This window comes from Aquarana catesbeiana, linkage group LG07, assembly GCF_042186555.1.
Source record: "Aquarana catesbeiana isolate 2022-GZ linkage group LG07, ASM4218655v1, whole genome shotgun sequence".
Classification (NCBI taxonomy): Eukaryota; Metazoa; Chordata; class Amphibia; order Anura; family Ranidae; genus Aquarana; species Aquarana catesbeiana.
Window position 1 is genome coordinate 92,803,985 of NC_133330.1, and position 17,905 is coordinate 92,821,889.

The window sequence follows — 17,905 nt, forward strand, 5'->3', positions numbered from 1 at the left end:
GGATCTCACGGAGCAAAGGCATATGACAGAACTGGTCACGCTGAAGCAACCAATTCTTGGTCCATGAACTCCTCCCCACCCTGTTCATGGACTGGACTTGTGTCAAGGTCAGGACCCCAACACCAAGCCCCCGCACAGCACGAACTCTACGAGGAGTACGTATACGCAACATGGCTAGAAAACGGTTGGCTGCTCAGATCGAAGTAACAGAATGCACTGAAGAACAGCAAGGCCTGTGAAGAGCGACCTGAAAAACAGTAATGAACGAACAAGAACACAATGACTCAAATAAGTCACGCGTAGCTTGCTTGCACGCACTGAAGAGCAGATACAAACCCACAAGCACAAACTGAACAGCATAAAACAATCTGAAAACCACAAGTCTGAAAAAGCGCAAATCATCTCTCACCAAACTTTTACTAACACGAGATTAGCAAAAGGAGCCCAAAGGGTGCCGCGCTTGGTTCTGAACTGGCCTTTTCTAGTCTCGTCGTACGTGGTTTACGTCACCGCGTTCTTGGCGATCGGAAATTCCGACAACTTTGTGCGACCGTGTGTACGCAAAACAAGTTTGAGCCAACATCCGTCTGAAAAAATCCTAGGATTTTGTTGTCGGAATGTCCGATCAATGTCCAACCGTGTGTACGGGGCATAACACCCCCCCCTACTGCCACCGCCGCTGGCCTTGGACTTCGGGCTGAAGCCCCTAGTCTTTCTCACACCTAGCAACACCCCTAGGTGGGCGGGACCTTGTTACAGCATGGCCACTGAACACAGACCCAGCCAGCTCCGTGATACACAGGAGGAGATGCCCGCTGTGTGTGTGTTACCAGGTCATAGTGAGTCTGTATTAATTGGCACAGTGATGCTGCATTCATGGGCACAGTGAGGGTGCAATTGTGGGCACAGTGAGACTGCATTCATGGGCACAGTGAGGCTGTAATGGTAGGCACAGTAAGGGTGCAATAGTGGGCACAGTGAAGCTGAATTCACAAGCACAGTGAGGCTGCATTCATGGGCACTGTGAGGCTGCAATGGTGGGCACAGTGAGGCTGCATTCACGGGCACAGTGAGGCTGCAATGGTGGGCACAGTGAGGCTGCATTCACGGGCACAGTGAGGGTGCAATGGTGGGCACAGTGAAGCTGCAATGGTGGGCACAGTGAAGCTGCATTCACGGGCACAGTGAGGCTGCAATTACGGGCACAGTGAGGCTACATTCATAGGCACAGTGAGGCTTCAATGGTGGGCACAGTGAGGCTGCAATGATGAGCACAGTGAGGCTGCAATTGTGGGCACAGTGAGGCTGCATTCATAGGCACAGTGAGGCTTCAATGGTGGGCACAGTGAGGCTGCAATGATGGGCACAGTGAGACTGCAATTGTGGGCACAGTGAGGCTGCATTCATGGGCACAGTGAGGCTGCAATGGTGGGCACAGTGAGGCTGCATTCACGGGCACAGTGAGGCTGCATTCATGGGCACAGTAAAGCTGCATTTGATGGCCAATCGTGTGAGATTGTGTAGACAGGGCCCCAGTGCACTGTATTGCCCGGGGGCCTATAATGCTCTTAAGATGGCACTGCACCTAGGAACATTTGTCCCACATTTTGGTCTGACCTATATAGTTGCACAGTGATGCTGCATTCATGGGCACAGTGAGGGTGCAATTGTGGGCACAGTGAGACTGCATTCATGGGCACAGTGAGGCTGTAATGGTAGGCACAGTAAAGGTGCAATAGTGGGCACAGTGAAGCTGCATTCACGGGCACAGTGAGGCTGCATTCATGGGCACTGTGAGGCTGCAATGGTGGGCACAATGAGGCTGCATTCACGGGCACAGTGAGGCTGCAATGGTGGGCACAGTGAGGCTGCATTCACGGGCACAGTGAGGGTGCAATGGTGGGCACAGTGAAGCTGCATTCACGGGCACAGTGAGGCTGCATTCATAGGCACAGTGAGGCTTCAATGGTGGGCACAGTGAGGCTGCAATGATGGGCACAGTAAGGCTGCAATTGTGGGCACAGTGAGGCTGCATTCATAGGCACAGTGAGGCTTCAATGGTGGGCACAGTGAGGCTGCAATGATGGGCACAGTGAGGCTGCAATGATGGGCACAGTGAGGCTGCAATTGTGGGAACAGTGAGGCTGCATTCATGGTCACAGTGAGGCTGCAATGGTGGGCACAGTGAGGCTGCATTCACGGGCACAGTGAGGCTGCATTTACGGGCACAGTAAAGCTGCATTTGATGGGCAATCGTGTGTGATTGTGTAGACAGGGAGCCAGTGCACTGTATTGCCCGGGGGCCTATAATGCTCTTAAGATGGCACTGCACCTAGGAACATTTGTCCCACATTTTGGTCTGACCTATATAGTTGTATATGTTCAAAAAGTGTTTCCCAGTGCTAAACCTTTCATTCAATTTCTAAATTGCTGCATTTGTAAATTTCAAAAGCCAGTAAATAGGAATAGTAGTGGTTAAAAAAAAAAATTCACTTGTGGGTCCAATTTAATATTATTTTTTTTTGTATAATTCTCCTTTAGGGGGTTGTAGCAGGGGGTGTGTCCTATGCCTACATACTTTTGCTAATAGGTGTTAAAGGGTCCCTCGTTTCCATCTCAAAAAGTTGGAAGGTATATATACAGTGTAAATGTCATGGCTCATGAGGAGCTGATTGCATGCTTGGAGCTTCCTTTCAGGAATTCTGTAAATCTACTGGCTCATGGAGCTATCAATCACATTATATTAATAATAGTCGGAATATTAGCAAGTTATCATAATGGCTTGAGGATAATGATACTAAAAAGATGAAAGGAGCTTGGACAACAAATTATAGCTGATGCAATAGGCTCAGGATGGATGAATTATTTTGTCTCTATTCAATACTTTATTTTATGATAATTATTTCCTGCAAAAGTTCAGTATGCAAACAGAAAGCAAAGGGCCCTATATACTCTGAACAGCAGTATACAGGCGGTGCAAACAAGACAGGGACTGTAGGTTTGTTGTTAAGTAGAATCTGTTTGTAATTTTGAACGGGTACATTTTTAACGTGTTTAGCTCCAGCCAAAAAATCTTTTTTAAGCTTTTTGGAAAACATAGGGAAGGGTTATCAACCCTGTGACATTTGTTTTGCTGTCTTTCCTCCTCTTCAGAAGTCCTCACTCGCTCTTGGTGGGTGCAGAAATGGGCCCTACTGTGAAATATTAGATCAAGAATTGTAATTACATGCCCCTGTTGAACAGGGGCTGAAAAATTAGGCCTTAGGCACTGGTGCTGGTGCCACAACACTGCAACCCCTCACAGATACTCTAGTTGGAACGCAGAAATGAGCCCTGCTGCAAAGTATTGCATCAAAAATTGTAATAACGCGCCCCTGTTAAACAGGGGCTGAAAAATTGGGCCTTAGGCACTGGTGCTGGTGCCACAACACTGCAACCTCTCAGATACTCTAGTTGGAACGCAGAAATGAGCCCTGCTGCAAAGTATTGCATCAAAAATTGTAATTACACGCCCCTGTTAAACAGGGGCTGAAAAATTGGGCCTTAGGCACTGGTGCTGGTGCCACAACACTGCAACCCCTCACAGATACTCTAGTTGTAACGCAGAAACGAGCCCTGCTGCAAAGTATTGCATCAAAAATTGTAATTACACGCCCCTGTTAAACAGGGGCTGAAAAATTGGGCCTTAGGCGCTGGTGGTGGCGCCCACAACCAAAATGTTCTTACAAGCTATCAGCGTGATGATTGAGGAGGAAGAGGATAATTACTCAGGGATAGTCACTCAGCATCAGCATAGGCAGTCTTTGAAGGGATCTGAGATTTCAAAAAAAATTATTCGGTTACATCAGCATCAGGTGCTTGGTAGCTGGTGGTGATCCAAGATTGATTCATTTTTATGAAGGTCAGTCGATCGACCGAGTCGGTGGACAGGCGCACCCTGTGATCGGTTACAAAGCCTCCAGCAGCACTGAATGTGCGTTCCAAAAGAACGCTGGATGCAGGACAGGCCAGTAGCTCAATTGCATACTGTGCAAGCTCTGGCCAGTGATCCATCCTCAAGACCCAGTAACCCAAAGGATTTTCGGTGGGAAAGGTGTCCAAGTCAGATCTTGCCCCTAGGTATTCCTGCACCATGTAAAACAGACGCTGGCGATGGTTGCTGGAACCGATCATACCTTCGGGCTGCGGACCAAAAAATTGTCTGAACGCATCGGTCAGATGGCCACCTTCTCCACCGCTCCTTCTTTGACTGACCGAAGCCTCAGCAACACGTTGTCCAGAAACAGGAGCTTGTAACCTCCCAGTCTCTGGGAACGCGTTGCACAGACCTTTCTGCAAGGCCTCCCGAAGATGTTTCATCCTCTGCTCCCTCTGCGATGGCAAGATAAGGTCCGCAACCTTACCCTTGTAACGTGGATCAAGGAGGGTTGCCAGCCAGTATTGGTCCTTCTCCTTGATACCACAAATACGAGGATCCTTACGCAGGCTTTGCAGGATCAGGGAGGCCATGCAGCGTAGGTTTGCTGAGGCATTCGGTCCAGAGTCCTCTGGGTCACTAAGGACGACATGGTCCGCAGCCACCTCCTCCCAGCCACGTACAAGTCCATGTGTTTCTTGGGACTGATCCCTTAAAGACTGCTGCTGATGCTGAGTGCCAGGCTCCACCTCCATACTGACACAATCTTCCTCCTCCTCCTCCTCCTCCTCCTCGTCCTCTTCCTGTGTGATCGGCGGGCACGCAGGAACACTGTCTGGATAAAGGGGGCCTTGAGAGCTAAGGAAGTCCTCCTCTTCCTGCCTCTGTTCTGCCTCAAGTGCCCTGTCCATTATTCCACGCAGCGTGTGCTCCAACAGGTGGACAAGGGGGACAGTGTCACTGATGCATGCACTGTCACTGCTCACCATCCTCGTGGCCTCCTCAAATGGTGACAGGACAGTGCATGCATCCCTGATCATGGCCCACTGGCGTGGGGAAAAAAAAAAAGCTCCCCTGACCCTGTCCTGGTGCCATAGTCGCACAGGTACTCATTGATGGCCCTCTGCTGCGTGTGCAGCCGCTGCAGCATGGCCAACGTTGAGTTTCACCTGGTGGGCATGTCACAGATTAGGCGGTTCTTGGGCAGGTTAAACTCCTTTTGGAGGTCCGTCAGCCGAGCACTGGCATTATATGACCAGCAGAAATGCACACAGACTTTCCTGGCCTGCCTCAGGACATCCTGTAAGCCTGGGTACCTGCCCAAGAACCGTTGCACCACCAAGTTAAGGACGTGAGCCAAACAGGGCACATGGGTCATTTGTCCCTGTCGGAGGGCAGAGAGGAGGTTAGTGCCATTGTCGCAAACCACCATTCCTGACTTAAGTTGGCGTGGCGTCAACCACCTCTGAACCTGCCCCTGCAGAACTGACAGAACCTCTGCCCCAGTGTGGCTCCTGTCCCCCAAGCACACCAGCTCAAGCACCGCATGGCATCTTTTGGCCTGCGTACTTGCGTAGCCCCTTGAACGGCTACGGAGCACCGCTGGTTCAGAGGACAAAAAACAACTTCAACAGCTTATTACCAAGGGTTATGATTTAAAGATTTTGAATAAAAAAGAAAGGGTATTTCTGGTCCCCACAGCTCCCAGGATCCCCACCATATACTATTTACCCAAAATACATAAAAACCCTACATGTCCACCCGGTAGACCTATTGTCAGTGGTATCAATTCCATTACGGCAAGAATTGGGAAGTACATCGACTTCTACCTTCAACCGCTAGTGAAACGTACACCCTCCTACCTTAAAGACACCGGTTCCACCATTAGACTCCTAGAGGAGGTCAATATACAGGAAGGATTCATTATGGCCACTGCTGACGTGGCATCCTTGTACACGTGTATAGCCCATGAGAAGGGTATAGATACAGTCAAACATTTTCTCCATCGTGAACAGTCCCTTGCAACGTTTCAATGTGATTATATAATCGAATTGTTGGACTTCGCAACCAGACACAACTACTTCTGGTTTAACCAGAACTACTACCTCCAACAACGGGGAGTGGCAATGGGTGCCAAGTTCGCACCTAGTCTTGCGAACTTGTTTATGGCCAAGTGGGAGGAGGATGTCGTCTATGCCCACGGGACCACTTCGCTGGTTCTGTGGGCTAGGTACATAGACGACATCCTCCTCCTGTGGAATGGCTCTTTTGAGACACTCGAACAATTTTTCGAGTGTCTGAATTCTAATGACAGGGGCATCTCCCTTTCATATGAGGCCAGCAGGACCAAGATACATTTCCTGGACTTGGAGATAGAAATAGTAGACAGAAAATTTAAATTTAACACCTACTTTAAGCCCACTGACCATAATGGTTTCATTCCCACCACCAGTTGCCATCATAGATCCTGGTTAAGTGCTGTTCCTCGCAGCCAATTTCTTAGGCTCCGTAGGAACTGCACGGACACGGAAGTGTTTATCACACAAGCAGGTGTCCTTAAACAAAAATTTATAGATAAAGGGTATGACAACGCCAACCTGGATTTTGAGATCCAGAGAGCCATGAATACCGAAAGGAAAACTTTACTCGAGGTAAAGCCAAAAAAGGAACCGGATGAAAAGTTTAAATGGGCAATGATAACATCTTTCTCAACCCAGCACAAACAAATTAAAAGCATTGTAAAAAAACACTGGGATGTCTTGAGACATGATAACATTCTAGGCGGGTCATTGCCAGAAGAGGCCAAGATTATATTTAGGGGAGCACCTTCTCTACAGGGTCAGATAGCCCCCAATATTATAAATCCACCATCCAGGCCTTCTTTTTTCCATAACATGACAGGCTTTTACCCGTGTAGAAAATGTGTGGTATGTTTGCACAATAACCTGGAAGGACGTAAAGTCACAGAGTTCACATCTACAGTCACGGGAAAAAGATATACAGTGAAATCTTTTTGCACGTGTAGTACCAAATACATAGTATATCTTATCACATGCCCCTGTCGTAGACAATATATTGGCCGTACCACCAGAACGTTTACGACAAGGGTAGGGGAACATATTGCTCTAATCAAAGGCAGGGACTCTAAGCATACAGTACCCAGACATTACAAGCAATATCATAATAGTAACCCCACTGGATCACAATTTGTCATTATAGACAAATACGTCCCGCCGTGGAGGGGGGGGCCAAAATCAGAGGGGTCTCACGCCTTGAAATGTTCTGGGCGTATGAACTACAGACCTTTTTTCCTCAAGGCATGAACGTGGAAGTAGATGTTAATGCCTTTTTAAATGAGTCTTGACAGATTTATCATGAGATAAGAAACATCAACTTCCGTTTAGGAATATTAATACCTAGGGTGTATATTATGTCTGATACTTTTTATACACATGTGCCTTCCATCTATTATATATTATTTTATTATGATTATATTTACTTTATTTTGACAATTGGGTAGTTATTATTAAAGTATTGTCGTTTTTGAAGTAATACAATATGAGTTATATGGGGACATGGAGTGAATCAGGAGATGGAATAATTAATTGTCCATCTCTTCTCTCTCCTGCTGAGAATTCATCTTCTTCATATATATAATTTTTTTCGTTTTTTATGGTCCCATCTATCATCTTTGAATGAAGTCCTGATCGTGTTTAGGTCACCCCTTAATGCACACTTATTGCGTACACTTTGTAGGCTTGTCCGGGGATTACAACATCATTTCCGGCCCTTTTCCCCTCTCTGCAGATCACTTCCTGGTGTGATCGAACGGAGACCGGAGGTGATGTACGCATGCGTCGCATTTTGATGACGTCACCGCGCTAGACCACGTCGCGCGCATGCGCGAGCGCGGTCTCTATTATACTATGGGGGACGTTATTGAGGTTGAGACGCACAGTCGCGGCCTCGCCCTTCACACACCCTTGGTTGATGTCACCGCGCTGAACTACGCAGCGCGCATGCGCGAGCGCGGTTCTTTATCGTAATACACGTTAGGGGGATGCCATTGATGTGGTGACGCAGAGTCACGGCCTCCCCCTCCATACACCCACTAAGAGGTCATAAGGGGTGGTAATAAGTGAAAGTGGGAGGTTCCGGACGCCGGGACTCTGCATCATGTCTCCTCTTGAAGCACATGACACCATTAGACCTATGGGAATGGAATCATATGAAAGAGAGGCTTGGAAGGCATTCAGCATCACGTCTCCTCTTGAAACACATGACACCATTAGACCTATGGGGATTGAATTACATGAAAGAGAGGCTTGGAAAGCACTCGGGTCCGCCATCTTGGATGACCCCGGAAGTGCCAATGCAAACAAGCCTGGGAGCTGGATTCTCATCAGAGGGGTCCTTGTCCCTATATAAAGGAGTCTGGCTGCAGTGGGCAAGTACCCCAGACGAAGTCTTGTATGACGAAACGCGTCGGGAGGACTCCACTGCCGCCATTTTACTTGCAAGCGCTTTTTATTCTGAAATGTAAGTGTTTTTCCTTTTAATAAAATTCTTTATGGTTTACGGAATTACGCTATGAGCCCCTTCTTCATTACATGTGGGTAATGTCCGTTGGTGTCCGAGCTTCCATATGAAGAAGACCTTTTTGGGATAGCAACGTTACTACTTCACCATTCACCAGCCTTTGGTTCCTTACCTTCATTGCCAGTGAGCAATCCAAGCCTGTTTGACCCATATAGCGTATGCTAGGTGGGTCCCTACTTTCTGGTAAGCCTTCAGTCATCCTAGGTGGTAGTTCGCACAAGTGTCTGTCAGCACATGTTGGATTACATACAGAAATCTCTCACGAATATATGTTTTGGAATTTATCACCATTGCAATATTTATGTTCACCGTACCTGCATATTCAGTTTTGGACTTTATTGCCATTTTACATCCTGTCATCACTTTTGGTGACCCTAAGGCTTTATAACATAAGTGTTCTATATGTATGAATGTTCACAAAGTATACAAAACACTATCTTTTCACAATTCATTTTGCTATTTTATGTGATATAGCAATATTCTCTTTTTCATTTTTTAGCGCTACACTTGGTTACATATGATTTATTGCAAATTTTCTATTTGTTGTGTTAGCTGCTTACATTTATGACTTTTTTGGAGTAAGCGTATGGTTTTTAGGTTTTTTAAAGCACAGGAAGAGGCCATGGAGGAAGAAGAAGAGGAGGGGGTGGAGGAGAGAGGTGTGTCACAATCATTAGCATTTTGGAGGCGTGGTGGCGGAACAACCTCCAACACTACTGCACCTTGTCCTGCATCCTTTCCAGCTGCCAGCAGAGTCACCCAATGCGCAGTGAAACTTAGGTAACGTCCCTGTCCATGCCTGCTGGACCATGAGTCAGCGGTAATATGCACCTTACCGCTGACCGCCCTGTCCAGCGAGGCATGGACTTTGCCTTCCACATGCTGGTAGAGAGCCGGAATCGCCTTCCGTGAGAAAAAGTGGCGTTTGGGTACCTGCCACTGAGGAACCGCACATTCCACAAACTCATGGAAGGGGGCAGAGTCTACCTACTGAAAAGGCAGCAGTTGAAGTGCTAGCAATTTTGCCAAGCTAGCATTCAACCGCTGGGCATGTGGATGGCTGGGCGCAAACTTCTTTCGGCGGTGCAGCAGCTGGGGCAGGGAAATTTGCCTGGTACAATCTGACGTCGGTGTACCAAAAGCAGATTGCCGACAAGTACTTGGCTGTGACACACCTAATTCTACACCTTCATTCCTCTCAGTGCAGGTCTCAGAGAGGTCTGAAGGTATAGTGGGGTTGGAGATCTCAGCTGATGAGGAGCAAGGAGAGGTCCTCTTTGTTCTTTGGTGTGGGTCTTTTAGATACGCTTGCCAACGAACTGCATGGCAGGTCAACATATGTCTGGTCAAGCATGTGGTACCCAAGCGGGAGATGTTTTGGCCACGCGAGATACGCTTGAGACATATGTTGCAAATAGCAGCGGTGCGATCTGATGCACTCGTCTCAAAAAAGGCCCACACCAAAGAACTTTTTGAATAACGCGCAGAGACTGCAGCGCCCTGCACATGTGGAGCTTTGCGGTATGATGCAGTCAAGGTGCTGCCCTTAGGCTGGCCCCTGGAGGGCATCCTGCCTCATTGGTGATGTGCCGCCTCCTCCTCCTCCTCCTCCTCTCTCCTATCAGGCACCCACGTTGAGTCAGTGACCTCATCATCCCCTCCCTCCTCATCACTGGAGCAAACCTGGCAGTATGCTGCAGCAGGGGGAGCATGACTGCCAGATTGCTGTCCTTCTTGGGCACCCCCTCTGTCCGTGCTCACGTTACTACCTTCATCGAGCTCAGTATCATCATCAGAGCCTTCCAAACGCTGGGCATCCTCCTGGAGCATGTACCCAACACTGTGGTCAAACAGTTCGAGGGACTCCTTAGGAGGACATGGTGGGGCTAGGGAAGGAGTCACTGATGACATTGAGCCAAGGGAAGAGGTCGCTGCTTTGCCAGACAAAGTACCCTGTGCATGGGTGAGAGAGGATGTGGAGGATGAGGACGGCTTGGTCATCCACTCGACCAAGTCTTCCGCATGTTGCTGCTCAACGCGGCCAGCTGCCGAAAAAAAGGCCAGGCGTGTCCCACGGCCACGTGCTGATGAGGATGTACCACGACCAGTACTAGACACAGAGCCTGCTTGCCCTCTCTTATTGGCTTGTGACTGTCTGCCTCTCCTTCTTGGCCTTCCAGACATACTAATGGCCTGTAGCTGCACTAAGCTGGGATATAGATATAGATATATATATATATATATATATATATATATATATATATATATATATATATATATACTGATACTGCAGCTAGCAAAATCAACTGCCTGCCTTTAGTATGAGAACACCACCAACCTTCTACAGGTATCTTTAGCTGAACACTGTGCAGAGCTCGCAAAAAAATAACTTGTAGCTTTTTTAGCTGCCTGCGGTAGTGATAGGATCAGGAAAACACCACCAACCTTCTACAGGTAGCTTTAGCTGAACACTGTGCAGAGCTCGCAAAAAAATAACTTGTAGGTTTAGCTGGACACTGTGAGGAGGACGCACCACACTAACTTGTAGTTTTAGCTGAACACTGTGAGCAGGACACACCGCACTAACTTGTAGGTTTAGCTGAACACTGTGAGGTGGACGCACCGCACTAACTTGTAGGTTTAGCTGAACACTGTGAGGTGGACGCACCGCACTAACTTGTAGTTTTAGCTGAACACTGTGAGGTGGATGCACCACACTAACTTGTAGTTTTAGCTGAACACTGTGAGCAGGACGCACAGCACTAACATGTAGTTTTAGCTGAACACTGTGAGCAGGACGCACTGCACTAACTTGTAGGTTTAGCTGAACACTGTGAGCAGGACGCACCCCACTAACTTGTAGGTTTAGCTGAACACTGTGAGCAGGACGCACCCCACTAACTTGTAGTTTTAGCTGAACACTGTGAGCAGGACGCACCGCACTAACTTCTAGGTTTAGCTGAACACTGTGAGGTGGACGCACCGCACTAACTTGTAGTTTTAGCTGAACACTGTGAGCAGGACGCACCGCACTAACTTGTAGGTTTAGCTGAACACTGTGAGCAGGACGCACCGCACTAACTTCTAGGTTTAGCTGAACACTGTGAGCAGGACGCACCCCACTAACTTGTAGGTTTAGCTGAACACTGTGAGCAGGACGCACCACACTAACTTGTAGTTTTAGCTGAACACTGTGAGCAGGACGCACAGCACTAACTTGTAGTTTTAGCTGAACACTGTGAGGAGGACGCACAGCACTAACTTGTAGGTTTAGCTGAACACTGTGAGCAGGACGCACCGCACTAACTTCTAGGTTTAGCTGAACACTGTGAGCAGGACGCACTGCACTAACTGTAAATAGTCTAGCTGCCTGACTGTGGTACTAATAGGATCAAAAGAACACCAGCAATTTTCTTCAGGTAGCTGTAAATACTGTAACAAGACAAGCCTGTCTGTCAATAAGAAGATAACAGGAACGGATCTAGCTAAACTGAATACAATGTATATATATATATATATATATATATATATATATATATATATATATATATATATATATATATATATATATATATATATATTTATATATATATATATATATACACACACACAATACACTGTAAGTGCAGCTAACTGACTGACTGTTCTGCCTAATCTATCTAACTCAAATCAAATTAGGGCGGCACAGTGGTGTAGTGGTAGCACTCTCGCCTAGCAGTAAGAAGGGTCACTGGTTCGAATCCCAACCACGACACTACCTGCCTGGAGTTTGCATGTTCTCCCTGTGCCTGCGTGGGTTTCCTCCGGGTACTCCGGTTTCCTCCCACACTCCAAAGACATGCTGGTAGGTTAATTGGATCCTGTCTAAATTGTCCCTAGTATGTATGAATGTGAGTTAGGGACCTTAGATTGTAAGCTCCTTGAGGGTAGGGACTGATGTGAATGTACAATGTATATGTAAAGCGCTGCGTAAATTGACAGCGCTATATAAGTACCTGAAATAAAAAATAAATTAAACTGTCTGTCTCTCTCTCTCTCTATCTATGAACGCCGGAACACACACTACACAGGGCTGCCGTGTAGGCGGCCTTATATAGTGTGGGGCGTGTACTAAATCCCCTGAGCCATAATTGGCCAAAGCCTCCTTGGCTTTGGCCAATTACGGCTCTCTGTTCAGACGGCGCTGTGATTGGCCAAGCATGCGGGTCATAGTGCATGCTTGGCCAATCATCAGCCAGCAATGCACTGCGATGCCACAGTGAATTATGGGCTGTGACGCGCCACACGAATTTGGTGCGAACGGGCGAACAGACGATGTTCGAGTCGAACATGGGTTCGACTCGAACACGAAGCTCATCCCTACTCAGGAGTGAAGCCAACTCAGGATCAACATGGAAAAACAAAAGAACAGAAAAGTGCCTCTGAGTGCAATGTTTTAATGTGTGGTACAATAAAAGTATTCAACACTTACATATCAGTAAGTACAGGTATATTCATGGGAAGTATCCTGGAGATGTGGCCAATGTCCAGAGCATGTTCCAAGGGGTACCAAGTCCAGGCTGTATGAGCCGCGAGGAGCCGGAGAGGAAGCCGGCTGTATCCTATGGAGGAAAGGTAACGATCTGCTCGTGGAACAGCGTGTGACGTCAGCAAGGTCAGAGGGAACACTCTGGACTTGGTACCAGGATGCTTCCATCTCCCATGAATATACCTGTACCTACCAATATGTAAGTGTTGAATACTTTTAATGTACCACACATTAAAACATTGCACTCAGAGGTGCTTTTCTGTTCTTTTGTTTTTCCAACCACCTTTGAGTCTTTATGTATGCAACCCCCTACGCATACTGTGTCCTCCCTTTATAACCTTCTCCTAACCGAGATCCTTTTCTATAAACATTCTTATTTTGCTGAACGAAAAAGGGAGCTAGGTTTTACCTTCATGAAGGGAGAAGTGCAAATCTCATAAACTCTCTACTGCAAGCAGGGCCATCTTTCATATTGATTGGACCCTGGGCAAACATTTTCTTGGGCCCTCCCCCCTCCATCATAGGCGTGCGCGGGGGGGTGTGCCAGGGCACACCCTAATCACCCCAAGCGCATTAACATTATAACTCTGTGTGTTGGCGGGGAGATGGGAAATATCTCCCTCTGACCAGTTCTGCCATTAATAAAGTGCTACCACACCTTCTTCCATAGCATTGGCTCTGCCATAAGAGTGTGTGTAATATACATATACACATACATACAAACACGTGCATGTGTGTTTGAGCTTTGGGGTGCACACCCTAATGCAACAGGCTGCGCAGACCTATGCCCTCCATGCAATTTCGCTCTCCACCTGCCTGCACACTATGGATTGGGGTGGTGAGGGGACCCATCAATAGACAGAAAACTCCTAGGGATCCTAGAACTCCTGGGACCAGTGGCAGTGCTGGGAGGTGGGGGGTGGGGTGATCAGTGGCAATGCTGATTTTTTTTACCAACTACCAATATAAAGAGGAGTTTCAACACTGCCCATTAATGTACAGTTGCGTGAAAAAGTATTTGCCCCCTTTCTGATTTTTTATTTTGCTGCATATTTGTCACACTTAAATGACTCAGATCATCAAAAAATTGTATTATTACACAAAGATAACCCACGTAAATACAAAATGCAGTTTTAAATGATGGTTTCGTTTATTAAGGCAAAAAAAGGTGTCCAAACCTGCCTGGCTTTATGTGAAAAAGTAATTGCCCCCTACGCCCTTGGTGGCAACAACTGCAATCAAGCGTTTACGATAACTGGCAATGAGTCTTTCGCATTGCTGTGGAGCAATTTTGGCCCACTCTTCTTTGCAGAATTGTTTTATTTCAGCCACATTGGAGGGTTTTCCAGCATGAACGGCCTGATAAGGTCATGATACAACATCTCAATTGGATTTAAGTCCAGGCTTTGACTAGACCACTCCAAAACCTAAATTTTGCTTTGAACCATTTGGAGGTGGACTTGCTGTTGTGTTTCAGATCATTGTCCTGCTGCATAACCCAAGTGCACTTGAGCTTGAGGTCATGAACGGATGGCCGGACGTTCTCCTTTAGGATTTTCTGGTAGAGCTCAGAATTCATGGTTCCATCAATTATGATAAGTCGTCCAGGTCCTGAAGCTGCAAAGCAGCCCCAGACCATTACATTACCACCACGCCTGACTGTTGGTATAATGTTCTTGCTATGAAATGCTGTATTAGTTGTATGCCAGATGAAACGGGACACCCACCTTCCAAAAAGTAAAATTTTTGTCTCATCAGTCCACAGAATATTTGCCTAAAAATCTTGGGGATAATCAAGATGTTTTTGGTAAATGTGAGATAAGCCTTTGTGTTCTTTTTGGTCAGCAGTGGCTTTGGCCTTGGAACTCTCCCATTGATGCCATTTTTGCCCAGTCACTTTCTTATTGTTGAATCATGAACACTGATCTTACCTGAGGCAAGTGAGGCCTGCAGTTCTTTAGATGTTGTTCTGGGTTCTTTTACAACCTCCTAGATGAGTTGTTGTCATGCTCTTGGAGTAATTTTTGTAGGCCGGCCACTCCTGGGAAGCTTCACCACTGTTCCAGGTTATCTCCATTTGTGGATAATGGCTCTCCCTGTGGTTCACTGGAGTGCCAAAGCCTTAGAAACAGCTTTGAAACCCTTCCTGGACAGATACATGTACTTTGTTTCTAATCTGTTCTTTAATTTTTTTATTTTATATGATTTCTTGATTCAACAGGTCTGGCAGTAATCAGGCCTGGGTGTTGCAAGTGAAATTGAACTCAGCTTTCCAAAAAATTGTGGTTAATCACAGTTCATTCATGATTCAGCATGGGAGGGGGCAATTACTTTTTCACATAGGGCCAGGCAGGTTTGAACAGCTTTTTTCCCTTAATAAATTAAATAATAATTTAAAAACTGCATGTTGGATTTACTCGGGTTATCTTTGCATAATATTAAAATTTGTTTGATGATCTGAATCATTTAAGTGTGAGAAATATGCAAATAAATAAAAAATCAGGAAGGGGGCAAATACTTTTTCACACAGCTGTAATAGGGGTTTACACTGAGCACTATTGTGATAGAAGCAGTCACAGTAACCACCAATGTAAGGAGGGATTTACACTGACCACTAATGTAAGGGGGACCTTCACACTGGCCACTAGTGTGAATAAAAGGGTTGTACGCCAAGCCCCAATGTAATGAGAAGATTTACAATGACCACCAATGTAAAGGGGATTTACACTGACCACTAATGTAATAGGAGCATTCACAGTAAACACCAATGTAAGGAGGGATTTACACTGACCACCAATGTAAGGAGGACATTCACACTGGTCACTTGTGTGAATGGAAGGATTCTACACCAAGTCCCAATGTAATTAGAAGATTTAGATGAAAAGAAAGAAAAAGAGCGCACCAGCCTAGTGCATTATCCTTGACAGATTTATTAATTAAAAACAAGATAAAAACTACTCACAAAGGTCGAAGAAAAAATCGCATTGTATATGGCACAGAGGCGAATAGTCCAGTGGTAGCAGTTTTCCAGGTCCCCCGAAGGAGGCGTACGGACTACTGCTGGCTAACGCGTTTCGAAGGTTACCCTTCTTCATCAGAGCCTTAGTAGTGTTGGTCTCCTGCTGGCTTTTATATATGTGTCCATCTAGACAAGACTGGTCAGGTTAGTTCTAAGGCTCCTCCCTTGATTAGTGGGCGGTCCTCTGAGAAGGGTGGGTCTTGGCTTTGTTGTCATTATTAAAGGGCCATAATATATTTATTTATTTATTTTTAATGTTTATTAAAGAAACTTTTTATGTTTAATATGATTTTAGTTTAATTTATAGTTATATTTGTATTTGTAATTTCTAGTTCCTAGTTCTAGCTCTAGTATTTGATTTTAATTTTTAGTTTTTAATTTTTAATTTTTAATTATAATTTTTACTTTTTAATTTTTACTTTTTAATTTTTAGTTTATAATTCATATTTAGATTTAGATCAGCGGCCATGTATATAGTCAGGAGTGAAAACATCCCACAAAAGACAGACTGAAATGGTCATACCAATACTTATATATAGATGAGCCAAGGCATATCAGAGGATGTGCTCATCTCCCCTCTCATCAATACATTACATACATCAGAGGACGTTGATTAGAGGTCTAAGATCGGAGAGAAAATAGCATACCTTGTGGTGTATAGATCTGATGGCAGCTCATTTACTCAAGTATAGTGTCTCAGTGGGGGCTGTGACTGTATCAGCTTCCATTGCTGACAGGTCCTGGCCGGTGACACGTTCCTGTGTCCTGTAGGACCTGATGGAACGCACGCCGCTCCTTTACTTCCGGGTTGCGGTCCACAGGGCGGAAGTGCGGTCCTGACGTCATATCCCGTGCGCCCTTCGGCGCACGAGATTGACTTACTATGGTAAACAGTGGCCTCCATTTTGCCGTAGGCATAGATAGAGGCCAAAGTCAGACAAAAACTGTCTGAACTACAAGCTAGAAGGGGATAAAATAATATATATAAATATATGTGTATAATAAGTTAAATCTATAGTGCCACTAAAGGGAGGGGGAAGGGGGAAATGGGAAGAACCAGGGAAGGAGAGGATAGGCTAAATGACCAGATACTAGACATAGTAATCTAATTAAAAACTAGGTGGAGAAACAGGGACTGTTATAGGATTATGGCTAGAAGGTGACAATATCCAGAACGTATGTATTTAAAAGCCAGCAAGAGATGCACTAGAATTAATAGTAAAAAATAATAATATAAAATACATATAATATACATTGTATAAAAAAATATATATATATATACACATCCACTTTCATAGACATATATGGGCATAAGAAAATTTAAAAAGCAATATTATTAAAAAATAAATAAATCCGTATAGAAGTACAAAAGTCTGTGTACTTTGCCAGTATAATATAAAAAGGGGTTTGTTATAACCTCATATATATATAATACATATAATGGTTTTGTACATTATTTCGGGTATCCCAGGGGTTATTTAATAGACATCAGCGAAAGGAATAATAAATAATAAAAATAGAAATAAAAATGGGGGTTTATATTAAGCATTAGAATGTATTAAATATGATATTGAGTAATGATAGAGATTAGATTACGTTAAGTTAGAAAGAATTATAAAAAATCAAATTAGTTAGATGAAATGGATATGGATATATTATATTATTTATGGAATATTAGATAGAGCCACTGCCTACAGATATATGTATATATATATATAAAAACACATACACATACAACATATGATTACACGTGTATATACATATAAGTATACACATATATACTATCACGTGAAGGACCTGTATATGCTGTGATCTAGTCTTAAGGTAAATGTATATTTTTATT

The 17,905-nt window shown here is 45.2% G+C and overlaps 1 protein-coding gene across 2 annotated transcripts in view; it reads right to left on the minus strand.

Annotated features, from left to right (window-relative positions):
* The window catches only part of LOC141103169 (3-mercaptopyruvate sulfurtransferase-like), a 107,221-nt gene extending 90,222 nt beyond the window's left edge, over positions 1-16,999 (minus strand). For both annotated transcript variants that reach the window (XM_073592486.1, XM_073592485.1), the window contains exon 1: positions 16,710-16,999. The gene's annotated coding sequence lies outside the window, so the exon portion shown is untranslated. The remainder of the gene's footprint in view (positions 1-16,709) is intronic.
* Positions 17,000-17,905: the final 906 nt, after the last annotated feature.